This window comes from Cryptomeria japonica, chromosome 10 (genome assembly GCF_030272615.1).
Source record: "Cryptomeria japonica chromosome 10, Sugi_1.0, whole genome shotgun sequence".
Lineage (NCBI taxonomy): Eukaryota > Viridiplantae > Streptophyta > Pinopsida > Cupressales > Cupressaceae > Cryptomeria > Cryptomeria japonica.
In genome coordinates this window covers 463807715-463826176 of record NC_081414.1, presented here as the reverse complement: position 1 = coordinate 463826176, position 18462 = coordinate 463807715, and positions in this window count along the sequence as shown.

Sequence of the window (18462 nt, the reverse complement as noted above, 5' to 3'; positions counted from 1 at the left end):
GACCCATTTTGCCAATCTTCCTATTAGTGTTGTTTTGTTGAGTAGATACTTGAGTGGATCAATTTTAGCCACCAGCTTGACTAAATGTGCCAGCATGTAGTGTCTTAATTTTTGTGATGCAAAGACTAATGCCAAGAATACTTTTTCTATTATAGTGTAGTTTATTTCATAAGACACCAATGTCCTGCTAATGTAATAAATAGCTCATTCCTTTTTGTTGTCATCTTGTTGTGCCAGAAGTGCCCCTAGTGATGAATCAGTTGCTGATATGTATAAGATCAATGGTTTACCCTGAATAGGCGGCATCAATATTGGTGGATTAGACAGGTACTATTTTATCTGTTGAAGGTGTTGTTCACATTCCTGATCCCAATTATATATTATTCCTTTCCTCAATACTTTTGTGAAAGATTGAGCTTTGTCTACTAGCTGAGAAATGAAGCGTATTGGATTGGAGAAGTCCCTGTAGACTACTCATTTGACTGATGTTCTTCGGAGGTGGCATTTCCATTATGGCTTGGACCTTCTCAAGATCAACCTCAATTCCCTTCTTTGAAATGATGTAGCCAAGTAGTTTACCAGATGTTACTCTGAATGCACATTTCTTTGGATTTAACCGGAGTTTAAACTTTTCCATTCTGTCTAGTATAGGACCTAGCTCTTGAATATGTGTTGATCTCTTCATAGTCTTCACTAAGGTGTCATCAACATAATCTCCCATATTCTTATGCATCATGTCATGAAAAGTATTTGTAATTGCTCTTTGATAGGTCACCCCTGCGTTCTTTAGCCCAAATGGCATGTCATTCCAGCAAAAGGTTCCCCATGCACAGGTGAAAGTTGTCTTTTCTGATCTCCGGGAACTATTTTGATTTGATTATATCCGGAGAATCCATCCATTAGTGAGTACATCTCATACCCAGCAGTCATGTCGACTATCATATCAATATTTGGTAATGGAAAGTCATCCTTCAGACAAGCTTTATTAAGATCTCTGAAGTTAGTGCAACTCTGCTAGATTTGTCTACCTTTGACATGGGTACTATGTTTGAAATCCATTCGGCATAATCTATAGCTCTAATGAATCCAGCTTTTAAAAAATTTTCTAGCTCAGACTTGACCAGCAGTGCCACATGTGGGAGCACCTTACGGAGTTTTTGCTTAACTGGTTTAACTCCTCGTGTGATAGAAAGATGGTGCATGATGAGATCACTATCCAGGCCTGGCATATCAGAGTACGTCCATGCAAAGTTTATTTTCTTTTCTGAGAATAGATGAGTGAAATCCTTCAATTATTTGGCTGATAGTGATTGAGCTACATGAATGATGTATGGTGTCTCTTGACTCCCAATGTTCACTGGCTGAGTTGGCTCGATCAATATGGAGGACCTTTCCTGGAAATGACTTGGCAGTACATCAAGTATCTCACCTTTAGGCGCCTCAAAGAGGTTTTCACCTTTAGGTACATCCTTTATTTTCTCTTTTTTAGATTCTGACACCGCCACAATGTGGTTTTCGCCATCAAATCTTTAATTTTTGTTTTTCTTGTTTTTGTGACTAAGATACTTGATATCCGCTTCAATCATGTTTTCACTCTATTCGCTAGTGGAAGAGTACAAAGGTTCAACTGTATTGAGGTAATAGGCTAACGTATAGTCATTGGTCAATTAGTTCTGGATGTAGTAAGGATGAATGTTGGACAAGTTCGAGAGCATTCACGGTATTGTCATCACAACTGTGGATCGAAAAGTCGAGTTCCAGAAGGATACCTTGCGTAAGTGTCTCAAGACCAGGAAGAGTAAGAACATGATTATTAAAGTTCATGTTAATATTTAATTGACCTAATCCAATAGACGTACTAGTAGCATCATTCCCTACGTCGGACTGGACGGCATATTGTGGTTTGACAACGATAAGATCAGCAGACAAATTTTCATTGTTTGTATCAGATGATTCAGAATTTGAGGGTGAGTAGATATTGTCTTGAATAAGATTGTCATCAGAGTCATCAAAGTCATCGGATGAAGTTTCTGAGTCTTCTTCAAGTGATTTAGTAAGTGTATGTATGGTATCAACACCAACATCTTTAATGTTGCAAGTTCCTTCATATTGTGGTTCATTTGTCATGTGTATCTGACACACCTGTTGGCATGATCTTGTTGTTTATGTGATTTGTTGTCGTCTACTCCATTCAACTTCCTCTAGACTGATAACTGGTTCTTGTTTTGTAGCTTCTAACTCTTCTTGTGTAGTGCTATACCTGATTTGTTCTGTTTTAGCATAGGGGTACATAGATGAAAATATTTCTGGTACTCTTCCTTCCTTCAGTCCTTGTTCATTATTGCTTGTCTCTTTTGTCTAATTTCATGTATTTCCTTCTCTAGTTTTATGCGCATCGGCTCTTGAGTATCATTTATGACACCACTAGACTCTTCTGGAGTTTATGTACTGGATGTATCTGAGAGGTGGTTAGGACCCCATTCATACTCGTTTGAGTCAGTCTTTGAATCGTCTACTTGCTGCCTGCCAGTATATATGACTAGAACTTTTAATGGTACAAACAATTCTTTGATTCTTACTTCATCTCTTATATCCTCAGGGACCTCAACTTCTTGTATTATTGTAACTGACACCATCAAAGCTTGAGCACTGACTATTTCTTCTTTCTTGACTGTTGATTCCTCTTTCTCTTTTCTACACTTTGCTTTTGTTTGTTGAGCGTCTGCTTCCTGTAATGTTGAAGGTGATATCCTTTTCTGCCACTTAGGCTTAGGAACATGTTTTTGGTCTTATGTCTTTTTTGGATTGTACCCCAGTCCAGCCTTATCATTTGTGGACTTTGTTTGCAGCTGAATTAGTTCAATAATACCCTCTTGATGTTTACCCAAGGGACCAGTACCTGAATATCCCATGCGTTGAATCATCTTGTAGCCAGGACCATATTGGTTAGAGGAAATCTCACAATGTCGTACCTCCTCATTTTGACTATCTTCCTTAAAGAGTCAGTTAAGAACAGCATCTTCTTCCATTTCATCCTTTAGGGACGTAGCAGATTGTACAAAGAGACCATCATATATGGTATTCAGAGCTGAATTTTGTGTTCTCATAGCCTCTAATGGCTTGCCCAACTGTTTTGGTGATGGAGGGAGAGAAACTAATGAAAGTACCGGTTCTATCTTGTAGCCATCCATGCCGGTATTTGTAATCTTCAATTTCTTTTCTAAGTCTTTCATCAGTACTTCTGGATCTTCAATTGTAGAGGCTGCCCTATTATGAGGCACAAAAGTATCTGCACCTTTTTTCAATGCATTACAGACAATATTTGTATCAACAGGAATACTGACTTCTGTTCCATTATAAGGAAACTTTAAGCATTGATGGTATGTTGATGGAGCTTCCTTCATTTCATGAATCTACGGCTTGCCCAGTAAGATATTGTATGACAAAGGAATATCAAGTACCTGGAAAAGGACATCTCTTTCTATAGGTCCCACTCTAATAGGTAATGATACCAGACCTTTAGAGGTCCTTTCTTCTTCATCATAGGCTTTTATTGTTATTTTCTTGTCGGGATCAATGATATTTTCAGAGAATCCTAGTTGTGTAAGCAGATTGTAAGTACAGATATTCAACCTCGCGCCTCCGTCTATCAAAACACGTTTGACTCTGTTTTTATGGATCATGGCTTCAATATGCAATGGTTGGTTATGTGGATGATTTAGTGAGTTGTCGTCTTCTTCATAGAAGGTCAGATAGTGAGGTGAAGCCAGATGACCCACCATAGACTGAAACCGATCAATATCTAAATCTTTTGGAACGTTAGTGGTGAGCAATGCTTTGTCTAGGATATCTTTGTGAGCAGACGAGAGTTTTAGCAATTCAAAAATTGAGATTTGAGCATTTGTCCTTTTCAACTATTCAATGACACTATATCCAAAAGATGATGTGGTACTCAACCTTTTAAATTTATCCAAGGTTGATTCTTTTTGTTTGTTCGATTGGGTTGGTGGGTTCGATGTTGCTTGAGCTGGGTTGGAAGAACTAACTCCTTGGAGAGTGACTTTCTTCTAAGAACGGGTCATAGCTCTTACATATCGCGATTCATTTGGTTTATCTTGGACTATAATCACATTGCAATATTCTGATTGGGAAGGCTCAATCATGTTAATGATGTTGTCATTGTTGTTATAAGTATAATTTACTTTGGCACCTCCTTTGGTCTTTGAGGAATCACCTTGTTCATAAACAGGTAAAGGGTCCTTAAATGCTTTATGATCAGCATTGGTCGGATGATTCCCAACAACAACTTTACCAGCATCTATGAGATCTTGAATCTCATGTTTTAGCTTCATGCAATTATTTATATTATGACCTTTATTTCGATGGAAGTCATAGTACTAATTTTCTCTCCACCATCTTGGTTTGACTTCTAGATCATATGGTTTGGAGTTATCTGATAGCATTATCAAGTTGTTTGCCAACAGAGTTTTGAAAGCAGATTCATATGATTCTTTGAGAGGAGTAAAATCACGCTTAGGTTTGGAAAGCCAAGGCTTTTCTTTGAACCATTCTTTTGTTTTCTTTGGTAGATTTTTTGTTGTAGCCTCAGCAGCTTTAAGTGCTTGTGTACCACTAGCCAAGTTGAATATTGTGGGCTTTGTGTTAGCTTTAATAGTATCTACTACTCCATCATTAACAACATTCTTGTTGTTGTCTTTGCCAAATTTCCAATACTTGTTCTTCTCTTTAGAGCTAGATCCTGGTTGTGTTTCTTTCCAAGGTGAGATATCTCCCTTCTTTATGAGCACATCTTCCATTCTAATGGCATTATCTACCATCTTATTAAATGATGGGTGTACTTGCATTTATATACTATACTTCAATTCGGGGATCAAGTTATTGACAAATATATCCATTTTCTCAGAGTTTGGGATAGGTCAACAATACCTAGAGAACAACTTTCTCCAGCATTGGAGGAAAGTAAGAAGAGGCTCCCCTGTTTTCTGTTTAGTATTGCAAAGCTCGATCATAGTCAAAGGATGTCAAATGTTGTATGAGTATTGTTGTAAAAATAGTTGGATTAGTTCTTCAAACGTTTTTATTCCTTTGGGTAGACTTGAGAACCATTCCATTGCTTGACCCCCTAAACTCCTTGGGAAAAGGCACATGAGGTACGTTTGATCATGCATGAACTCCATACAAGCAGCACAAAATTCCCTGACATGATCTTGAGGATCTGAGGTACCATCATATTTGTCAAATTTTGGGATCTCAACTCGTGAAGGAAATGGAGGCATGTATAGATTTTTGTCAAATGGAAAGGGACATATTGTTTTCAGAGAATATTGTTTTGGGGACTTATCCTTATTCTTCAGTTCTGTGACCTCCATTCGTAAGGCTTGTAATTGTTTGTGTACCATGAGTATAGGCGATTCTTCATTTTTAGTAACGAGTGTCTAAACATCATATCCAGTAGGAAGTTTGGCACATTGTTTTGTTAGTTCTAAGAAATAGTCTTCCTTCTCTCGAGTCAGAATAGCTTTCATCATTTTTCTAAAGTCTTTGTCCTTTTGACAGTCAAGAATATCTTTTTCTGGAGGTTTTCTGTCTTCTTCAGCTTCACTTGATGAGGAATCATTGTCGGTTTTGTGAACATTACAATTGTTTTTGTCATTGTATTATGTCTCATGTATAGTGGGAGATTCAGGTTCATCAAAAATTGGTCTGCCTGATGACGAAGGTATGTCAGTGAGTGGATCCTCCACGTAAAATGGGTTATCTTGATATGAGAAGGGTTGTCCTTTGCCTTTGGCTTCTTTCTTGCGAGAACTCCTAGTTTGAGTAGGCATTTTTATGGATTAGTGTGACCTAAAGTTGTTTGTGATACAGAGGTCAAGATCAATTTCAGAGCTAGTTGTTTGGTTAACGTATTGTTTGAAAGAAACAACTAAGATTTTAGTCTGGTTTCAGGAAAGATCTATCCTATATAATACATCTATCTAAGTTGATTCTAAGAGTAGTGTAAGATTCAGTCTGGTTTCAGGAACGATCTATCCTGTGTAAGATGTTATCTAAGTGACTTAAATTTGATAAGTAGTTGATTGAACTAGCTGAAAGATGATCGACCAAATCGTGCAACACAAATGGCAGAGGTACATTGTCTTGATCTATTTATGCTTAGGATAATGATAACCAGTATTATGTTCATTGTAGACTATTTTTAGGCAAGTTTGACTGTTCTGTTCTGACAAAACCAGAGACTTGTACGACAGGATTTTCTGAACCGGATGACAATTTAGCAGCTACAGGACGACAATAGTTATGTTTCGTACGAGTTTCTGCCTCGTACCGTACGATAGATGGGTATGTGCAGGTCGACAAAAGACTTAAGGCAATTTTTTTTCGTACGACATATGATTTAGCTTCAGACGACAGACTTCTGGGTTTCGTATGACACAGGATACAGAGTAGGACGACAAATGACAAAACTCGTACGACACAGGATGTGATGTAGGACGATAAATAATCAGTTTTGTATGACTGTTCACAGGGCAGAGACTAAAATTCTGAGTTTTTTTTCCCGATTGCTGAGTACGACAACTGAGTATGACCAATTCTGAGATGGACTGATTTTTTACCAAGATATACTAGTTTTGAACAAAATTTTGACTTAGGGTGGACAAGTTCTGACACGGACAGAGTTTCGACTTAGGATGGACTAGTTCTGACACGGACAGAGTTTCAACTTAGGATGGACTAGTTCTGACATGGACAGAGTTTCAACTTAGGATGGACTAGTTCTGACACGGATAGAATTTCTACTTAGGATGGACTAGTTCTGACACAGACAGAGTTTCTAATCACTGAGTTGTTTCTTGTCTTCTCCAATTTTGGTATTTTAGTTTTTTGTTTCAAGGATGAAAACACAGAAGACATGTAGTATAAATAGTAACTCCAATCACAACATGCAAACCCTAAGGAATTTGGTGAGAGAAGAAAACCTTTGCTTGTAGACTCAGGTACACACCCAATAGCTAATCAGAATACGACCGCTGAGTCTCACTAAATGGATTCTCAACGCCGTATTATCTGACTCCAAACGCTAATGGGGGCACGAAATGACAAGTATCTTGGAAGAGTTACTATCTCTCTTGCACAAAGATTATCCCCCCTTTCGGAGGTGAACCGGGTAGCTTCTAATTTTTAATTGGAACTAGTAAGGGATTCGTTCGGCGCGTTGAGGTATAAACTCAATTAATAGGTCTCCCAGCCTTGAAAACCAAGGTTTAATATACCCGAAGGTACAGAGGAGAGCTATTCCCGAGCACTGTCGTTGACTTGATTTTCATCAAATCGCGTTTATTTTATAGTGGGTTGGAGTACTTAGCGTTTAGTTGTTCCCACTTAGGCCATTCCCCTCACACTGGCCGTAACAACTTTAAGATTTTTTCAACCCCTCGGGAGGGCAGGCCTACTAAAGATGTACAAATCTCAAACAAAGAAAAAGCCTCAAGGGTCTGGATTTCTGATTGTCTAGAAAAAGACAAGAGCATACTCTCCTACCTCTCAGAATTTTCAAAAAACACGAAATATATATTTGTTCTTTAACCAAATAGCAATTTAGGTGGCTAAAAAATGAATTGAAAGAATGCACGATGTTTGGTCGATTTTCCTTAGGCAACCTGCAAAGACAACGAATCAGTAGTCATATTGTCTTTGTGCGACAAGCATATTCTTTGGCAATCGTTCTGCAAAAACTGATTAGGCTGTGAAAAATTCTAAGATAGACAAATAAACAACCAGGGTCAGTCGTCAGAATAATCAATTTGAACAGAAAACCAAAATCATGAAATTTGCTTCTTTTGTCTTTTTAACCAAAAAAATACAAAATTGTACGACAGTATGTAAACTCGTACGATACAGGATTCCAACTTGTACTAGACAAGATTCTAGTTCATACGACACCTGCAGTTTGTCATTTCAACCTGTGGGAAATGTCATACGAGATGTACGGATGAAAATCCAAAAAATCTGAAATTTGGAAAATAACAAAAAAAATAAGCAGTTAGTCTTAGAGGCCGAAAAATGTAGTCTTTTGCCCCACAGTGGGCGCCAGAGATGTGTGTGTGAAAAAGGGTTTGTAGCTGTAAGCACAACACTTCAATTAAGTCATTACATGTATGGTTAGTAAATCAATAATCAATAAATAATAAACCATAACAAAGCGATTAATTGCCTTCTAAAAGATGCGAGTATAAGATTGCTCTCAGATTTTTATAAGCAATACCAGTGACTAGACTACACCAAGACGAAGGATTTAATCTATATGATATTAACTATATGGATGAATAATTCAAGCAATAACGAATTCAAGCAATATGGATTCAAGCAATATGGATTCAAATAATCTAAAAAAGCACAATGTATTCAATGACTCCAGAGCGAAATTACCGTGATAATAATCTCCAAGCGTGTTCTCAAAAATCTCTGGGGTGAATTGGAATGAGAGCTGATTATTGAATTTATAGAGAATTACAAGAGAAAAGCTCAATTTAGGATTAATTGAAAATAATTGAGAAATCGGGTTTAGTTAACCTTGAGATAGATTCCAATTATAGTTTAATTGAAATGCATTTAAATTAGAAGTCCGTGTTGCATTGGAAATAATAATAAATTAATTCCATGCATTTGTGATAAAAATAGATAATTCTTTTATTTATTCAAGAAAAGAGTCTTTTCAATGCAACTAAACTTCTTTTTTCTGAAAAGATTTTAGTTCTAATTTTAGAGAATAATTCAATAATTCAATTTAATTGCTTTTCTGATTTCAAGTTCTAAATTTAGAAAAAGAAATAATATCTCAAGTTTGATTTCTGTCTCAATTCAATTCTTTTATTTTATTTTTCAATTCAACTTTTGCTTTGTAATTAATTCCTCTTTTGTAATAAATTAATTCCTTTTGCATGATTAAATGGCAAATTTATTAATTAATTAAATATGCAAGGATATTTAATAAATTAAAATAGGATAATTGATCAAAATGATATTCTTGGAAATGATTCAAAATATTTAATTAATATTGAGTAATTGATTTGCCATGTGATATTTGATGATTAAAAAATTAATAATGTGCCCAAGATTGATTTAATTGCCTTTGGTTAGGACCTTGGTGATGTTGTTGAGATTAGGGGCCCATGGTTTAGATGACCATTTTTAGGGTATTACAGCTTCTAATAGGGCATTATAGTCAATCCCTTAACCGAGTGATCCCTAACAGGATCTATTCTTTACAGGACTTTTGTAAAAGCTTTAACAGGCTTGGCTCCTAATAGGTTGAACTTCAGAAGAGTTCAAAATATTGTGGTTTTTCCCATTTGGGTTTCCATGTCAAAATCATTATGTCAAGTGGTGAATGTTTTTATGGTTATGTTTGCTAAGGTTAATTTGCTTAACAGCTAAATCCACTTAGATATGATATGATGACCAACAGCAATCTGAAATGTGCTTTTACTTTTGTCAATAAAGTATTTAGATGTTTTGGTCAAATGGTTTGAGAGTTTCAGAGTTGTTCCACTGTTATTATGTTATGACAATCAACTGGTGTACTTGACAGTGATATTGCATTTGTTAGTTCAGTGTTTGAACCAGTCAGTTCTGAGTTTGACTTGAGAGGTTGTTTTTTGAGTTTGGTGAAAGTTTAGTCAGTTTTCTACCTACTGATTCACCCCCCCCTCTCAGTAGTTGATCGGATCCTTATTGATTCATCATACCATCAGATGAAACCCTTTGTCAACAACGCTTCTAAACTGTTCTTTTAGTATCCCTTTATCATCACATAAATATTTATACTGATTAAAAATAGCAATCACACCCATGTCTTCAAGTTTGCAATGATAAAAGGATCTTACATCTTCTACATGTAAAACTTCATTCGGTACACCAGATAGGGCACCAACAAGGTCTATTTCCTCAAACTTATATGGATGTCTTTTAAATTCTGGTCTTGCCCTCTTAGTCACATCGACAAGGTGAGTTGTATCCATTTCGAATAAGAAAATCACCAAGCAAAGAATAGGATTTCTCAAATAAATACCTTTTATGCTTCGGTACTATGGTTTCCAACTGTCAAAAACTTTCAATACTCGGTCATTGATTCAAACTTCACTTCGATCAATGCAAATTGCTGGTAAATGGTTTGAATGTTGCTAGCACAAACTTTTCTCTTCTCTGCTCACTCGCCAAATGTACTCAAGATCGCAAAGTGAAATGAAATTTAAAATGTCTTTTATTTGCACTTTCTCTACCATAATAAATGCATTTATCGACAAAACCCTAAAACACCTTAGAATATTCTAAAGCATATTATCGATAGCAAAAACTCAATGATATTTATCGATTATAATCACAAAACACATCAAAACATCAAAATGCTTCAAAATATGCAGCTTTAACTTACAAGACATCATCCAGAGGTTCATCTCAAGATTTGACAATAAGCTCACCCCAAGTTGTAGAAACAACTTAGTTTGTCGGAGATGGATTCTCCATATTAGATGAAGAATATGATTCCTCATATGGTTTGTCATCAATCTTCTTCTTCTAGGTTCTCTTCATCTTTGCTTTGGTTTCTTCAATATCAACTTTCTGTTTTCCTTTCCAGTCTACAGGATGATTCATCGGTTGGTTCTTTTGTGTTCTGCAAAACTTGGCAATATGTCTCGGTTTGTTGCAATGATAACATGTCATTTTAGATGATCTCCAAGATTCTGCATTACCTCTACCTGTTCTTCTTCTACAGTTCATTTCCACATGTCCAAAATTGTTGTAGATTAAACAAATCACATTGACTCTCTTCTCCATCTCATAAGGACTAGACCTGTTAACATAGGGTCTTTTCCAATTAATGCTTCTTCGGTCAGTGAAATTCCTTCTCCAATCACCATTAGTTCTTGGATTCATATGAGGTGTAGGATAATTAGCTCCATACTTGCACTCAATAGATCTATGCTCATACATGTTGCATGTATAACAGCAACCTTCAAATTTCCTAGGCACATATCTAGTATTAGCATCAGATCTGCTTCTACAAACATTAGCAGTATGTCTTGGTTTATGACAATTAAAACAAATAGGTTTGTAAACTTTCTTACTGGTAGGCTTCTTAGCCTCAGGAGTTGTTTTACCTTCATGCATGTTGCTCTTGGTACCAGAAGGTTCACCCTTCTCAAATGTATTGTATCACCTTTCATCCTCTGAGATTGGATCTGTTCGTCAAACATAGAGGAAATCTGGTTGAATTTATCAAGCTTCTTATTGGCCTCAACAAGTTCCTTTGTAAGCTCTTCATTTATTTTCATGAGGGTCTCTCTAAGAGACATTGTCATTTCAAGATCTGACTGTAATGCTTCTTTTTCTTCTTTCTCCTCATGCCAATATTCATACAAAGTTGCATTCTCTTGCTTAATCTTAAAGATTACATGCTCTTTATCTCAAAACTGATCTCCAGCCTTTCTTCTAGCTTCAAGTTCCTCACTCATCTGGATTGTAAGTGCTTCCAGCTCTCTTCTAAGATTAGTCTTCTCACCATTCACCTTCTCCACTTCTTCAACCAGTGCATCAATGTTCACCTCATCTGAAGAACTGTTGTCAGAGATCTCCAACAATTGTTCGGTCGGTTCTTTTCTTTTAGCTAGTGATATTGTGTACTTGCCTCTTAGGGTTTCTAGCTCTGTCTTGGTTTCAGCAAGTTCCTTAGCCATTTCTCTGTAACTCAATCCTTCACCCATATTTTCCTTAGGATTAGAGATCCCTTCCAAGCGGTTAATCCTTAAGGAAGTTAGGCTTCGATACCAATTGATGAACTTATAAGCCACTAGGAGGGGGGGTGAATCAATGATAGTAAAAACAATACAAATCTGATTATCAATTTCACCAAATTAAAACTCAAAAGGCATGTAAGAAATAACACCAAGTATGCAATCACCACATAAAGCATAAACCACATGAGACAAGAGTTTATACGTCGAAAACCCAAATGGGAAAAACCACGGTGGGAGTTAGTACCCACAAGATCCACTATCTGTAGTATAGAGATCTGACCGGTTAAGGTCTACAACACCCGGTTAGGGGCACACCTTGTTAGAAGTGTCTAAGCCTGGTTAAGAGCTTTAAAAAAAGGCCTATGAGGACCATCCATGTTAGGAGCTACCCAAGTTACTGGGATTTGCAAACACAAGTTAATGTGTCACCTGGTTAGAGGATTTAATGATCAAACCTGTTAGGATCCGACTACACCTTGTTAGGAGTGACCTTGTAAGAGGATTTTCTTGTTGCAACTATTAGGGAGACAACAAGTACAAATGGTCTCAGTATAACACCTTCAGTGTCTAATAAGATCCACTTCAGAACAGTACAACTTCACATAGACTTCATCTCTCAACTCCTCTGATCATCGCACTATCAAGAATTACAAAATTCGCTCATCATCTTTCACACTATCAAGCTCACATATATATATATATATATACCTCATCATACATTTAAAATCATCATAATATTAGAGTTGAGGAAAAATCAACTCTACAGCTCCCAAAGATCACCTGCATGCAAACCTATCACAAAAGGAGAGAAGCAAAAAAGCTATGGAGGCCAGAATTCAGAGATCCAGAAAAGAGGAGTCATATTGATTGTGCAACAAAAATGCAATTCAATAATTACAGTTATTATGAAAATACAAAGAGAGAATCCTTATAAGAGGATACATGAAACCCTAAAGGAGAAAACCCTAAAGAATTATAAGATTCCTAAGTTTAGCTTAAGCATAGAGTATAATAGACTAATAATTAAATAAATAATTATTAGCTAATAAAAGATTACTCTAACACCCCCCTTAATATGAACTTAGGGAGTAGCTAAAAAACAACTAAGGACTAAAAAAGCATGTAAAAAATGTAGGAAAGCAACAATGGGTCTCGACAACTATGCCTGATGAGGTACCCAAGTACAATAAAATCTTTGTAAAGTGGAGAAAAAAGAGAAAACCCTGTGGGAACAAAACTCCTCTCCAAGAAGAGATGAAAGCTCGAGTGAAGGACTAAGAAGCCTCCAAACAAGAGTGTTCCAGAAGATAGGAACAAAAAGAAGAGAAAGAATAACACCACTGATGCAAGAAATAGTTGCAAACACTGTCAAAGAGTAACTGTTGATCTGAAGAACCTCCATCGAAATAGAACATGACCAGGTAGAGAAGACTGTAATGAGTGCCCTCAAATGACACTACTCGAATCAGATGGCAAACAAAAGCAAACAAATGAACTCGAAGATATAGATGGCATGAAACACCAAAGCCTGAAGAGCTGATCGATCGAACCAAGAAAGCATTAGAACCAACAGGACAAACCTCCCCATAGTGCTGAAAAGGGAGAGAGACGGGTACACTGAAAAGAACGGCCAACAAGAACTGCATGACGAAGAACCAGGAACATCGAAGGTGCAGAGAAAGTACTTAGTGTCATGGAAGGAACGCTCACTTGACATGCAACATCAGGCTAATGTCGTAGAAGGAATATTCACTTGACAAAGGTAGATGGAAAACAAAGGCAAACATCAACCCCCCCATGGCACTTTATAAGTAGTGCATGTACAATAAGGCACAAGATGTGCAAGATCCTAAGTATACAATGCATGATGGCACATTATCTTAGTGCATTTACATAAATAAAACACTACAATAATCAGAAGAGACAGAATACTGGAAACAAAAAAAACAGCCAAAGACGAGACATCCTACTCAAAGAAAGAGATCCCAGGACCTGAAACATCCAAGATATTCACCAAAGTGCTCAAAAGAAAAAAATTGAATAAAATATACCTGAAATAGAATCTGGAAAGAAAACTCATATAAATGGAAAGAACACTAAACAAGCTTTCCAATGATATAAAGTTTTCAAAAATCAAAGTTTGGATGCTCAAGTTATGTCTCCCCGAGTGCAAAAATGAACCTATGAATTTGACAGCAAACAACGCCATCAAAAAAGTAAAATCAAAAGTTCAAACCTCCAGATCTGGATAGAGCTCGAAAAGAGATTTCCGACGATATAAGGTTTTGCAAAAAATGACTCCATTTGCCCAAGTTATGGCAAAAAAACCATTAGCCTGTATAAAACCCTTCAAAAAAAATACCCCCCTGCTGGTGGCAGGGAGGTGGCAGTTGGGCGACAGTCGGGCTGAGCAAGCGGAGGGCAGGCGGCCAACGGCTAGGCGACGGTCGGGCAAGCAGGCGACAATGGCAGGCAGGGTCCGGGCGGCGGAGTAGCTGGCAGGGGTGGCGGGGTCAAGCGACTCCCGACAGACAACAGTGGCAAGCGGCTGTCGGGTCGGCAGTTACGATGACTGCCACGGTTATTAGAAGCAGGGGTCGGCGATGTAAAGACCCTCGGGTGGTGACTGCCCGGAAGACCGATGATAACTGCGAACGCAGCCCTAGCAGTTCATGTTGACCCCATCGGCCTGGGCAAGCCCTTAAACTGCACCCCTAATTTTTTAAAAAAAATTCTCGATCTGCATGCCCGAGGCCGTATGACCTGGGCCTAAAAATATTTTTGCCTCCCGAAGACCTAACACCAAAATATGTCAAATTTTATATCAAAATTTATGGAAACGGCCTCCTGAATCCAACCGTGAGGTCCTTTTGGCACCAAAATGTACCAAAAAATTAGCTACCCCCAAAAATGGAAAAAAGCAACTACACAAACCCCCAAATACACAGATCTGAAGAACAAGGCCCAAAATCTCTCATGAAGAGAATAGGGGCATGCAGATCTGGAGCTCTGATACCATATTGGAGTTGAGGAAAAATTAACTCTACAGCTCTCAAAGATCACCTGCATGCAAAACTGTCACAGAAGGAGAGAAGCAAAAAAGCTATGGAGGCCAGAATTCAAAGATCCAGAAAAGAGAAGTCATATTGATTGTGCAACAAGAATGCAATTCAATAATTATAGTTATAATGAAAATACAAAGTGAGAATCCTTATAAGAGGATACTCGAAACCCTAAAGGAGAAAACCCTAAAGAATTATAAGATTCCTAGGTTTAGCTTAAGCACAGAGTATAATAGACTAATAATTAAATAAATAATTATTAGCTAATTAAAGATTACTCTAACAGGTCGGCTAAAACCTTGTTACAATTTCCTAGGTTCAATGCATCTAGACAATCTTACATTGTACGCTTTAGTTATGTCGGCCATAGACATAATAAATCCAATTATGTGTCATTTCACCGATCTAAGTGATTTTCATTACTACCGGTTAAGTCTCCATCAACTAATTTGTTATGTCAAACAAATCGTGTTCACCTGATCGAATCAGCATGTGCGGTCACGAACATATCTTCATGTGATAGTCTTCAATGCTGCTATAAAACCGCATCATCTCAACATCCACGATTTTCACGTACCGGTTGTCGGAATGTAAGACTATCAGTCTTTTACCAATTGAAATCCTAAAAACCAGTTCTGATAAAAAATTGTCTCTGCTAACTTGTTAAGCCTTGTCGGTTGAACTGTAGGACTTAGATGACTTAAAGAAACATAGTTTCCATCAATGACAACATACAAAATAGTCATCATACATAAATCTAATCTCTATGCACATCAAACATAAATCGGTTCAATCAAACAAACACACATTACCAGTTTAGTTCAAATGATCAAATGCCAACACTCCATTGTTTCATTTGCTTCTTTTGCAACATTTGTGCATGTCTTTGTGTTTCCAAACACTACATTCTATATTCATAAACACATATAAATAACTAAGGGAATCCTACTCTTCTATCCTAGCTTCATTAGCATTTTAATAGTGACTTATGAATTAAAAAATATTTCATATCAAGCATCAGTGTTAGTATTGGCCTTACGGGTCTCATCTTCACTGTTCAAGGTTTTCAATTTAACTATTAATAATGGGTTTAAGGTTTTCAATTTCACCATTCAAGGGATTCAACTTCACTGTTGAAGGGTTTTAATTTAACTGTTAATATTATGGGTTTTAAACTAAGTGTTTAGGGGTTTCAATTTCACTTTTAATAGTGGGTTTAATGGTTCTGATTTCACTATTTAAGTGTTTCACTTTTATTGTTGAAGGGTTTCAATAATGAGTTTATGATTTTTCATTACAATGTATAATAGTTTCAATTTAAGTGTTTAAGGGATTCAATTTTGTTGTTAAAGGGTTTCCAATTTCATTGTTTATGCTAGGGATTAAGGGTTTCAATTTCACGCTTAAAGGGTTTCCAAAATTTCACTATCTAAGGGTTTCAATTTTACTGTTACTATAAGGTTTAAGGGTTTTGAGTTCACTGTGTAAGTGTTTCAATTTCACTGTTTAAGGATTTCAATTTTACAGTTCATTTTGGGTTTATAGGTTTTAGTTTAACTGTTTTAGGGATTCAATTTCACTTTTCATTTTTGGTTTATGGGTTTCTATTTAATTGTTTTAGGGATTTAATTCAACTAGGTAGACTGTTGAGCTGGCTACACCGAATCAATTTTGTAGGGTTTCAATTTAGCTATTTTAGGGAATGAATTTCACTATTAATATTGGGTTTAATGGTTTCAATTTCACTATTTAAGTATTTTACTTTTATTGTTGAAGGGTTTCAATTTCACTGTCTATAATGGGCTTATGGGTTTTTGTTACAATGCAAAATAGTTTCAATTTAAGTGTTTAAGAGATTCAATTTTCCTATTTAAGGGTTTCCAATTTCTCTGTTTATGTTAGGGATTAAGGGTTTAAATTTCATTGTTAAAGAGCTTCCAATTTCATTGTTATTGTATTGTTTGAAGGGTTTCAATTTTACTATTACTATAGGGTTTAGGGGTTTTGAGTTCACTATGTGAGTGTTTCAATTTTATTGTTTAAGGGTTTATTTTTCACTATTTGTTTTGGTTTTATGGGTTTCTATTTAACTGTTTTAGGGATTCAATTCAACCAGGTAGACCGTTGAGTTGGCTACACCAAATCAATTTCATAGGGTTTCAATTTAACTATTTTAGGAATTCAATTTTATTGTTTAAGGAAGTCAATTTCACTATTTAAGGTTTTCCAAATTCATTGTTAATTTTTAAGGGGTTAAGGGCTTCGATTTCACTGTTTGAATTGGGTTGAAGGGTTTCAATTTCAATGTTGTAGGGATTAAATTTGGACTATTTTAGGGATACAATTTAACCATTTAAGGGATACAATTTAAGGGTTTACAACTTCACTGTTAATGTTTAAGGGGATAAGGGCTTCAATTTCACTGTTTCAATTGGGTTTAAGGGTAGACAATTGAGAATGTAAATGTTGTTGGCAGTGTTGTGTCCAAGTGTTGTGTAGACAACCATTTAGAAAAATCCATAATATCTTTATACTTTCCCTAAATTGTTAATAACGGATTTCGAAGTTCACATCTATTTAGGATTGTTACACCTTATTTGAATAGTAAACATTAATACATAGAGGTGAGTGTATTTGGCAAACGGTTATCCTGGGAATTCATGTTGCAGTACTCATGTATTTTGTAACATCACTGGTTCTCTTTGGATAACCGTTTGGAAATTCCACAATACCTTTATGCTTTTCCTAAATTGTTAATAATTGTTTAATGGTTTACAATTTCAGTGTTAATGTTTAAGAGTTTTTAAGGGTTTTAATTTCACTATTTCAATGTGGTTTAAGGGTTTCACTTTAAATGTTGAAGGGTTTCAATTTTACTATAAAAGGGATTCAATTTAACAGTTTAAGGGATTCAATTTCACTGTTTAAAGGTTTACACTTTCACTGTTACTATTTAAGGGTTTAAGGGCTTCAAATTCACTGTTTCAATTGGGCTTAAGGGTTTCAATTTCATTGTTGAAGGGTTTCAATTTAACTATTTTGGGGATTCAATTTAATAGATCGGGGAATTCGATTTCACTATTCAAGGGTTTACAATTTCACTGTTAATGTTTAAGCATTTAAGGGCTTCAATTTCACTGTTTCAATTTGGGCTTAAGAGTTTCAATTTCATTGTTGAAGTGTTTCAATTCAAATGTTTTACAAATTCAATTGCATTACTTGCGGGTTTCCAATTTCAGTTTTAATGTTTTAGGGTTTTAGGGGTACAATTTCAATGTTTCAATTAGGTTGAAGGGTTTCAATTTCAATGTTGAAGTGTTTCAATTTCACCGTTCTAGGGATTCAATTAAATCGTTTTAAGGGATTCAATTTATAATGTTGTCTAATTGAATTATATCTCTACATTGTATACTTAATTGCATTTAAGTACTATCCTTTACTCTCATTGAATTGTAGGCCCAAGTTCCTTTAATAGTTGTGAAGGGTTTCATTAATATTTAGTTTCATTGTTGAAGTTCCTTTAATTCTTAATTTCTTTAATAGTTGCCAAGTTCCTTTAATAGTTGTGAATTTCCTTTAAT